The sequence below is a fragment of the Oncorhynchus keta genome, chromosome 4, assembly GCF_023373465.1.
Source record: "Oncorhynchus keta strain PuntledgeMale-10-30-2019 chromosome 4, Oket_V2, whole genome shotgun sequence".
In the NCBI taxonomy this organism is placed as follows: domain Eukaryota; kingdom Metazoa; phylum Chordata; class Actinopteri; order Salmoniformes; family Salmonidae; genus Oncorhynchus; species Oncorhynchus keta.
The window spans coordinates 41,826,505-41,837,805 of record NC_068424.1 but is presented as its reverse complement, the minus strand read 5'-3'; positions in this window follow the sequence as shown (position 1 = coordinate 41,837,805).

Sequence of the window (11,301 nt, the reverse complement as noted above, 5' to 3'; positions counted from 1 at the left end):
TTGATTGGAGTCAACCTGGGGTAAATTCAATTGATTGGACATGATTTGGAAATGCACACACCGGTCGATATAAGGTCCCACAGTTGACAGTCCATGTCAGAGCAAAAACCAAGCCACGAGGTCGAATGAATTCTCAGTAGAGCTCTGAGACAGGATTGAGTCGAGGCACAGATCTGGGGAAGGGTACCAAAACATTTCTGCAGCATTGAATAATGCTGAACACAGTGGCCTCCATCATTCTTAAATGGAAGAAGTTTGGAACCACCAAGGCTCTTCCTAGAGCTGGCCGCCCGGCCAAACTGAGCAATCGGGGAAGAAGGGCCATGGTCAGGGAGATGACCAAGAACCCAATGGTCACTCTGACAGATCTCCAGAGATTCTCTATGGAGATGGAAGAACCTTCCAATCAGGCCTTTATGGTAGAGGGGCCAGATGAAAGCCACTCCTCAGTAAAAGACACATGTCAGCCCACATGAAGTTTTCCAAAAGGCACCTAAAGGTCTCTCAGAGCATGAGAAACAAGATTCTCTGGTCTGATGAAACCAAGATTGAACTCTTTGGACTGAATGCCAAGCATCACGTTTGGAGGTAACCGGGCACCATCCCTACGGTGAAGCATGGTGGTGGCAGCATCATGCAGTGAGGATGTTTTTCAGCGGCAGGGACTGGGAGACTAGTCAGGATCGGGGGTAAGATGAACAGAGCAAAGTACAGAGAGATCCTTGGTAAAAAACCTGCTCCAGAACTTCCAGAAAAGGGATGGGCAACTCCCATCCTTTGGGGCTGGAGTGGTGTCACACTTTTCCCCTATCCCTAGCAAACACAGTTCGAGACCATGCAATCAATTCAAATCAAATCAAATTTTATTTGTCACATGCACCGAATACAACAGTGAAATGCTTACTTTACATACAAGCCCTTTTAACCAACAATGCAGTTTTAAGAACCCCCTCCCCTCAGAAAAATTAAGAGATAACAATAACAAATCATTAAAGAGCAGCAGTAAATTACAATAGCGAGGCTATATACAGGAGGTACTGGTACAGAGTCAATATCAATGTGCGGGGGCACCTGTGTCGAGGTAATTGAGGTAATATATACTGTGGCGTACAGCAGGTCAGCCACCAGGGGGAGACTCGTCGAGGCCTGGTAACAGATGGAGTATACATCACAAGGCGGTGGCTCCATCTGCTGGGTGTGCCAGGCCTCGACAGGCTCTCCGGACAGGACCAAGAGAGGATTTCTCACCAGCTGTGCGAGGCCCATAAAGCTGCCAGAAGGGCAGAACACAGGGAGAGGACTAGGGGAAGTGAGGGGACGTCTATGTGGTTGGATACGGTTACCCGATGGAGTTGAGTTTGTGTGCCCAACAGGAATCAGGAAGATCCGGAGCCCAGGAGAAGGTATCCCGGAGAGGTTCTCATGGGGGAGACCTTTTTGTTTTTGATTTATTATTAAATAAACACCCTTGAAACTGAGCTCTGTCCGTGTCTGATCTATGTAAACGTCTTGACCAAACCTCCTGGTCTTGCCACAAGTGGTGGAGAATGCGAGCACTCTGATAACATGGTCAGGTCAGGGTTGACGTTTACACAGTATCAGCATGGAGTTGATAGCTCAGTTCGTCCAGGCCCAACAAGCACAACAGGCGGCTCAGGAACGAATGCTGGAAGGAACAATGACTACAAAATGTCCGCCTCGTTGAGGAAGTTAGGATGCTGCAAGGAGGAGCATCTCCTGGATCACATCCCAACCAGTTTTTAATCAAGCTAACGGAAGACGATGACCTCTGTACATTTGAACAGACAGCACTACGGGAAGGATGGCCAAGGCCGTAGTGGGCAAGTCTGCTGGCCCCGTTCTTCTCTGGGCATGCCCAAAAGGCGTTATTGGGACCTGAACGACGAACAGGCGGATAACTACGATAGACTCGAACAGGAGATAATCAGCCGCTATGGGTACAGCCTGGCCCATCGGGCTCAACAGTTCCATGACTGGAGGTTCGTACCCGACGCCTCGCCCTGAGCACAGATGAGCGACCTAGTGCGCGTCACCAGGGCATGGCTCCTCACCGACGTATCCATCCTCGACAAAGTGGTCCTGGATTGCTTCTTACGGGCACTACCCCATGACATGAAGAGGGCAGCAAGTTTATGCGCACCCCAGACCTTGGAAGGCCTCCTGGAAGCAGTGGAGACGCAGAAGAACACTCAGGCACTGCTGAGTGGGAGCCGGGACGAGTCGGCGACCCATCCGTAGGGACGGAAGGACAGCCCCACTGTAGTGTACCCCGAACCGACAGTCGGCAGGGCCAAAGGACCGCAAACCTGTGGAGAGACGGCGGGGGTATGGCCGACCCGTCACCGACGACCCCAGGTAGAGGGAGACCAAAGGGGGTGTTTTCAGTGTGGTGCCCTGGGGCACATTTACTGGAATTGCCCGGCTCGAGAGGAGTCGATGCCATCAGCTAGCCCCGGAGATGAGGTGGGTCACGCCGTGAACTATGTCACCTCCTGTTGGGCACACCACGAGTCAACTGCACCCATGGTCCCGGTGAAGGTTGACGGACACGACGCGGAATTAGACTCCGGATGCATGGTTACGCTTGTAACCATGAGCCTGCTGAACCAGGCGACAAACGGGGTAGGGAGATGTCCATTTCTATCTCGTCTGTAATACAACAGTAAGTTAGACACCAATACACAATATGGGTTTCAATAAATTAACTAAAGTTAGCTAGCTAGGGATTCAAATTATTGACTAAAACTAGATCAAATCTGTCCAGTTTCAGGTACAATATTTTAAATAATATAATTTAATGTTCTATATATTTTCAATTCATCATTTCATACATTATACTGTGGGCTGCCACTCAAAACAAATTAGAATTCAACAATAATAATCTTTGCAGGTCAAGGATTGTCATCACTTTCAAGAATGCCTGAATTGCTTTACATTGCAATTTCATGTTTCCCCATCAAATTGTTTCAGATCTAGGCACGGACCATGGTGATAAGTAGTGTCATGTAATCGTCTAATAAAGTGAGAGAGACTTTGTCATTTCTTCAAACAATCAATCTTTATTTGATATGGATGAATTATTGCAATAATGGAGCTGGTCAACGACCCAGACCCACCCGTAGGTGATTCATTAAGAGCCCAATGATTCTGAGTTGGGGCTTGCCTTATATAGCCCAACCTTGTTACATTTCCTTACATTCCCTAACTGTCTCAATGTGTCAAACCAACATATCTAATGAATGAGGTGGCCAAATATTTAGAGTCCTCTGTGTTCTTCAGTGAGTACTAAGAACTGTTTGTTCTTAGAATAGAGGATAAGGAGAGACTTCGTTCGGAACAGAGAGACCTAATTTTCAATATGACATTTATCTTGCATTTCTAAGAGGATGGTCTCTCAAAAAAAGATTGGATTTCCTCCTACCATATCTATTGTGTTATAGTCTCCGAAATTATTTTAACATTTCTACAAACTTCAGTGTTTTCTTCCCAATGGTACCAATTATATGCATATCCTGGCTTCAGGGCCTGCGCTACAGGCAATTTACTTTGGGCACGTCATACCTACAAAAATAAATACAAGTAACACATGGGGCCACCCACTGCAATTCCCATGGCTTCCATATGGTGTCAGCAGTCTATGTTCAAGGTTTCAGGCTTGTAACTTCAAAAACGAATAAGAAATAACAGTTTCAGTAGAGGGACACAGTCTTGGAAATTCGTGTTTGCACGTGCCATGAAGACATTACACACCTGCTAAAATTGGTTTCCGATTGAACATACTTCTTTCCAAAAGAAATATTATAGTTTGATTACATTTTAGAGCATCTGAGGAGTAAATAGAAGTGTATTTTGTTGAAGCAACGTTTAGGGGTAGATTTTCTGATTCTTTTCTTTGCAAGTTGAACGAGTGGATTACTCAAATCGATGGTGCAAACTAAACAGACTTTTTGGGATATAAAGTATTTTATCTAACAAAATGACACTACATGTGACACTACATTTGGATGACAAATCAGAAGAAGATTTTCAAAAAAGTAAGTGAATATTTAATCATTATATGTGAATGTATGAAACCTGTGCCGGTGGAAAAATAGTTTGATGTGGGGCGCCATCCTCAAACAATTGCTTGGCATGTTTTCGCTGTAATCGCTTCTTTAAATCGGACAGTGCAGTTAGATTAACAAGATTTTAAGCTTCCAGCCAATATAAGACACTTATATATACATAAATGTTTAAAATCCATAATATTTATGATTATTTATTTGAATTGCGCGCCCTCCAGTTTCACCGGAAGTTGTCCCGCTCGCGTGTCACCGATCCTTAAGAAGTTTTAAAGGCATGCAAGTATTTCACTGTAAGGTATTTCACACCTGTTGTATTCGGCTCATGTGACAAATAACATTAGATTATTTTAATTTTTTTCCCAAAATGGATGATGTTGAGAGATAGATGGGAGGGGTTGAATGGAGCTGAAGGGTGGGACTAATAGCAAGATTAAACATGTAAAACATACGGGGTCTGTAAAATGTATATAGGTTCAGAACTTTTAGGAAATAGCACAGTTACAAATAGAAATCAAACTGCATGGACATCAGAAATAGAGGAAGGACTAAAAACAAACAAAAAATAACGATTGTAAAATAGACTGTCTGTAAAATGTGTATAAGATGTATAAATTGAGGGTAAAAGCCGAGTGTTTTATTAGTTTACTCCAATTGGGGGATCGGTGGTAGGGTTTGCAGGGAATAATAAAATAGGTATATTCTTTAAAAAAGTATGTATGTCTATATAGGTATGTGTATGTATATTGTAGTGGATATTTCCTGTATTTACCAAATCATGAGAGCAAACCACACACAAGTAAGAGTTATCATAAAGTCCATCTTTAATTATATGAGCTCCATCACAACCCTGTGACTCTCAGATTAATTCAGTGTCTATAAATGAATTATCTGAGAGTGCTTACAAAACAGTTATTAGTATCATTTATAGCCAAGACACACCCATCTGAACTCACATGACGAATAACAGATCTTAGGAACATTACAAAGGAAGACTTTACTTGAGAGGAGTATCCCATAACCAGACAGTATTGGCTATAAATTATCGTTCAGCTTTGTCTCCTAAACTATGTTCTTATCTCGCTCTTAGTACCACTCAGGACAAGAGGAGAGAGGAAAAATCTAAGTGAATGGGCTGGGGTGGGATGGCTGCACAAGGTGTGAAGTCTTAGGAGGGCAGTTCTTACAGTATCTACTGTTGTGTATGGGAGATTGAAAGGTGCCATTTCTCAATCGTTATCATACACAACAATACATTTACTCTCTCTAACCACAACCAAACCCCCTTTCTCATTTCAAAAACATATCTGTAAACCTCCCCTAACCCATTGACTTTGTAGCAGGGGAATTTTGTAGACGTGTCTTTGTATTGTGTTTTGAGAATCTGTAGAGTGATTGTGTCTATAGTTTTTCTTTTTTTATTTCACCTTTATTTAACCAGGTAGGCAAGTTGAATACAAGTTCTCATTTACAATTGCGACCTGGCCAAGATAAAGCAAAGCAGTTTTGTAAATGACCGAAGTCGAGGATTGGTAGGATGGTCAGTTTTACAAGGGTATGTTTGGCAGCATGAGTGAAGGATGCTTTGTTGCGAAATAGGAAGCCAATTCTAGGTTTAACTGTGGATTGGAGATGTTTGATGTGGGTCTGGAAGGAGAGTTTAGTCTAACCAGACACCTAGGTATTTGTAGTTGTCCACGTATTCTAAGTCAGAGCCGTCCAGCGTAGTGATGTTGGGCAGGTGCAGGCAGCGATCGGTTGAAGAGCATGCATTTAGTTTTACTTGTATTTAAGAGCAATTGGAGGCCACGGAAGGAGAGTTGTATGGCATTGAAGCTTGCCTGGAAGGTTGTTAACAGAGTGTCCAAAGAAGGGCCAGAAGTATACAGAATGGTGTCATCTGCGTCGAGGTATATCAGAGAATTACCAGCAGCAAGAGCGACATCATTGATGTATACAGAGAAGAGAGTCGGTCCAAGAATTGAACCCTGTGGCACCTCCATAGAGACTGCCAGAGGTCCGGACAGCAGACCCTCTGATTTGACACACTGTCTGAGAAGTAGTTGGTAAAGGTTGAATACGGCTGCACAGTAATGTCTCTTCTCGATGGCGATTATGATGTTGTTTTTTTTAATGAGCAGGTCAAGCTCTTCTCCCGCTGAAAGGCCTAGCTCTGATGTGGTATTATGGAAGGAGGCTTTCCAAGCACAATAGTTCTCAGGTTTATCATTGAATGTGGTTAACCCTGTAGTGATCAACTGGCTGTGGGCAAGGTACTTGGCAAGGTCGTAGGTGGTGGGGGTTACGCCATGCTCACCTTGAGTAGAGGTTCTGCAGGGGTTCCCATGGGAACGAGTAGGAGACTGCTGGTGACTTCTTTCATCCCTCCATTCCTCTGGTTGTTGGCCTTGCTTGCGCTGGTGAGGGTCGCGTGATCTGGTGTAGGCTGTTTGTCTGTCTATGTTTGGTTGGTGGCACAGGGCACATTACCTAATGTAACCGTGTCGGCAGAGTCACATTCTTCATCCCTCACTCTGAGACTTGAACTAAGGCTAGCATGGTCTATCACAAGGAAGGTGTTTTCTGACATGGGACTGGTGGTGAGACCGTGCCGGCCAAACAAAGATCTACTTCTTTTAGAACTGCCTCCAGTATTTCTGCCTCAGCTCAGAGCAGCATCTTTCTCTTTCTCTTCCTGCAGGGCATTCAAGGTAGCTTCGAGGCAGGCCTTCTCAACCTTAATGTCTCTCTCTTTCTTCGCATAAACTGCTCTGGCTTGGGCTGCTTCTGCTTTGGTTCTCGCTTTGGCGATGACGACATTCGTGGCCAAAAGATTTCAGAATGACACAAATATTAATTTCCACAAAGTTTGCTGCTTCAGTGTCTTTAGATATTTTTGTCAGATGTTACTATGGAATACTAAAGTATATTTACAAGCATTTCATAAGTGTCAAAGGCTTTTATTGACAATTACATGATGTTGATGCAAACAGTCAATATTTGCAGTGTTGACTCTTCTTTTTCAAGATCTCTGCAATCTGCCCTGGCATGCTGTCAATTAACTTTTGGGCCACATCCTGACTGATGGCAGCCCATTCTTGCATAATCAATGCTAGGAATTTGTCTGAATTTGGCATTTTTTTTGTCCACCCGCCACTTGAGGTTTGACCACAAGTTCTCAATGGGATTAAGGTCTGGGGAGTTTCCTGGCCATGGACCCAAAATATCAATGTTTTGTTCCCCGAGCCACTTACTTTTGCCTTGTGGCAAGGTGCTCCATCATGGTAGAAAAGGCATTGTTCGTCACCAAACTGTTCCTGGATGGTTGGGAGAAGTTGCTCTCGGAGGATGTGTTGGTGCCATTCTTTATTCATGGCTGTGTTCTTAGGCAAAATTGTGAGTGAGCCCACTCTCTTGGCTGAGAAGCAACCCCAGACATGAATGGTCTCAGGATGCTTTAGTGTTGGCATGACACAGGACTGATGGTGGCGCTGACCTTGTCTTCTCCGGACAAGCTTTTTTCCGGGGGCCCCAAACAATCGGAAAGGTGATTCATCAGAGAAAATGACTTTACCCCAGTTCTCAGCAGTCCAATCCCTGTACCTTTTGCAGAATATCAGTCTGTCCCTGATGTTTTTCCTGGAGAGAAGAGGCTTCTTTGCTGCCCTTCTTGACACCAGGCCATCGTCTAAAAGTCTTCTCCTCACTGTGCATGCAGATGCACTCACACCTGCCTGCTGCCATTCCTGAGCAAGCTATGTACTGGCGGTGCCCCGATCCTGCAGCTGAATCAATTGTATTAGATGATCCTGGCGCTTGCTGGACTTTCTTGGGCGCCCTGAAGCCTTCTTCACACCAATTGAACCGCTCTCCTTGAAGTTCTTGATGATCCGATAAATGGTTGATTTAGGTGCAATCTTACTGGCAGAAATATCCTGTGAAGCCCTTTTTGTGCAAAGCAATAATGATGGCAAGTGTTTCCTTGCAGGCAACCATGGTTGACAGAGGAAGAACAATGATTCCAAGCACCACCCTCCTTTTGAAGCTTCCAGTCTGTTATTCAAACTCAATCAGCATGGCAGAGTGATCTCCAGCTTTATCCTCGTCAACACTCACACCTGTGTTAACGAGAGAATCACTGACATGATGTCAGCTGGTCCTTTTGTGGCAGGGCTGAAATCAGTGGAAATGTTTTTTTGAGATTCAGTTCATTTGCATGGCAAAGAGGGACTTTGCAATTAATTGCATATCATCTGATCACTCCTCATAACATTCTGGAGTATATGCAAATTGCCATCATACAAACTGAGGCAGCAGACTTTGATAGAAATATTAATTTTCACTTTCTCAACTTTTGGCCACGACTGTATACTAGCCCTTGAACTGGCTGACGATCTCGAACTGACTGATGATTTGTTAGAGCGAGAACTTATATGGGCGGCAGGTAGCCTAGTGGTTAGACCGTTGGACCAGTAACCGAAAGGTTCCTAGATCGAATCCCCAAGCTGACAAGGCAGTTAACCCTGAACAAGCCAGTTAACCCACTTTTCCTAGGCCGTCATTGTAAATAATAATTTGTCCTCAACTGACTTGCCTAGTTAAATAAAGGTAAAAGAGGCTGTGCATCAAATGTGTCTCTTCAATGTTTTTGTCTTGCTGCGTACCATTTTCCTTTCTACTTTCTGCCATGATGATGTGAGGTAAGTGTGCCACGTAGGGTGAAGACTTAAGCTGGCGATGTTGTGATGGCTTGCTCTGTTCCGAGCTGACAGCCCCTTAACACTTGAATCCTTGCTGCTCCAAGTGGAGGTTCCTCTCTTACATGTAGCTGTGCCTGTCTTTTCATTATACTGAACTCGTTAAATGTATAGTAGCCCTTATCCAGCTATCCAGTTAGCTAAAGACTCATTCAAATAACTTTGATAAGCAGGGTACCATTTTGGAAGTTTACTTGAATCACAGTGTGAAACTGCAACCAACACAAAAGTACATGTTTTCAATTATAATAGTATAGAGCACAGAATGTCGTCCACAATAACTGCACCAAATGTCCAAAATAAGGAATAAGAGTACTCAATCTAGAGTCAAATATAAAATGAGGTTACTAGAATGCAACTGTATGCTTGATATTGCTCAGCTAGGTGTCCCAGGGGAGAAATAGCACTGAAGATAATGCGCTGAAGATAAGTAGCTAACAGCTAACTCAATTCTTCATCTTTTACAGAAACATGAAAATTACGTGATAAACCATTTATCTTGCGTTAATAAACAAATGTACTTACCGACATTGCGTATTACAATCCTTCAACGTCCTTCTTTATAAGCTTTATAACTACTCTGTCACACTTGCACATCTTACAAATTGGCTGCGGTTCAAACTCATAAAAGACACACCCTCGTCTACTTACCCTCGCCTTATGCACTTGGGGGAATACCCGTCACCATCTAGGAGGGCGGTCCAAATGATTAGCCAAGCAAGGGAAGTTTGCAACGTAAGCCCCTCAGCCCTCGTTTCTAGTCGAGTTTGTACAATTATGTTCATTCCAGGGAATGAAACTCCCCATAATTCAATTTGCGATGATTGTACATCCGCTCAGAAAAGTCCACCAAGACTTAAAAACAACATCAATGGAGAAGTCAGCATACAAGTGTAAGTAAAAACAAATGCGTTAGAAAGTTAGAAATTGTGCTACTAATGCACATGACGGCACAAACACGTCTCGTAAAAAGTAAATATGTTTGGTTATCTTTTGGAAATTGTAGAAATAAAACATTTTCCTTCAAACGTTCCAGCTAGGCAGGCTAATGCTAGTTAGCTAATTCATTTGCTAACTATCATACAGTAGGCGTATATTAATAATTAGACATGCAATCATAATTGACTGTAGCGCATATAAAGCACCCACAAGCTACTGGTGGCAGAAAACAATCATCACGGGATGAACGAGTGACGAATTTTTAGGCAAGGGCGGTCCATTTAAAAATCATTCATTCCTCCCTCGCCCTGCAAGTGTATACTCGTCAGACGTCATCAGAAGTGTCCACTTAATTTGAGGGCTGAGGGGATAGGGTGTATCTTTGAAGGCTGCGGAATTTCCGGCCAAGGGTGGTCCATTTAAAAATCATTCCTTCCTCCTTTTCACCTTGCCATGTGTATACTCGTCAGACGTCATGATACTTTATCAGAAGTGTTCACTTAATTTGAGGGCTGAGGGGATAGTGTGTGTCTTTTTCAGTATTTGGACTGGAGCCATTGCTTCACTTCTGAAACTGCTTCCTGTCACATGAGACAAACAAGTAAATTCTACACTGCTGCACTTAAACTGCCACTAGGGGGTGCTAAACAACTAACGTTATCAGATCCAGAACAAAAGGTACTGTTTGGTGTAGCACAGAGCATTTTCAACCAACCATAGCGATCTCATCTTCGATTTGGGGAAACAGGAGTCTCATACAATATCAGTGTCTAGTTGCAGGGGGTCAGTTTGAATTTCAAAAATGCTCCGTTCTTAAAATAAAGACCTGGTCTGCACCTTAATGTATTTACTGGCTGTGAGTGAACGAGTGATGCGCATTTGGAGCAATTTGGAGCAATACTGGCTGTATCCAAGGCTCGTAATCGTTTACATAATAACAGAATGCAGCACAGCAGCGACTGAAGAAAGAAGAGACAACCAATTTGCTAGTTACAGCATCCGGAACGTCAGCTTGCTAGTTACAGCAACGACAACGACAAGGTAACGTTAGGTGAGAAGCCTGACCACGGAGACGGGGGTGAGAAGGTGATGAAGCATACTTCCTGAGCTGTAACCGGAAAACTACTGGCATTTGGAAAGTTTGAGGTGATGGAGAAATTGTGGTGGAACAAGTATTAACATTGTTAAGTATCTTCCTAGCTGGATCGAATTCTCCGCTAAGCTAGCCAGAGAAATGTTGAGCAACATTAGTCAATTTATCTGATCAAATAATTTAGTTTATGGTGTGATAATTAGCTTGCTATAATAAAGTCAGACAGCTAACGTTACAACATCAGATGAGCTAACATTAGTAACCTAACCAATTATCTATAGTATTAACTGGTAACCGATTTGTTGCCGTTCCTCAACTCAAGTTGTAACGCGTTAGTTGCTTAATGGACCCCTGGTAATCTGTGTGAAATGTTAACTAGCTAACGAATTAACCACTATCTGTTAACTAATGTTTTCCCTCTACAGTTTGT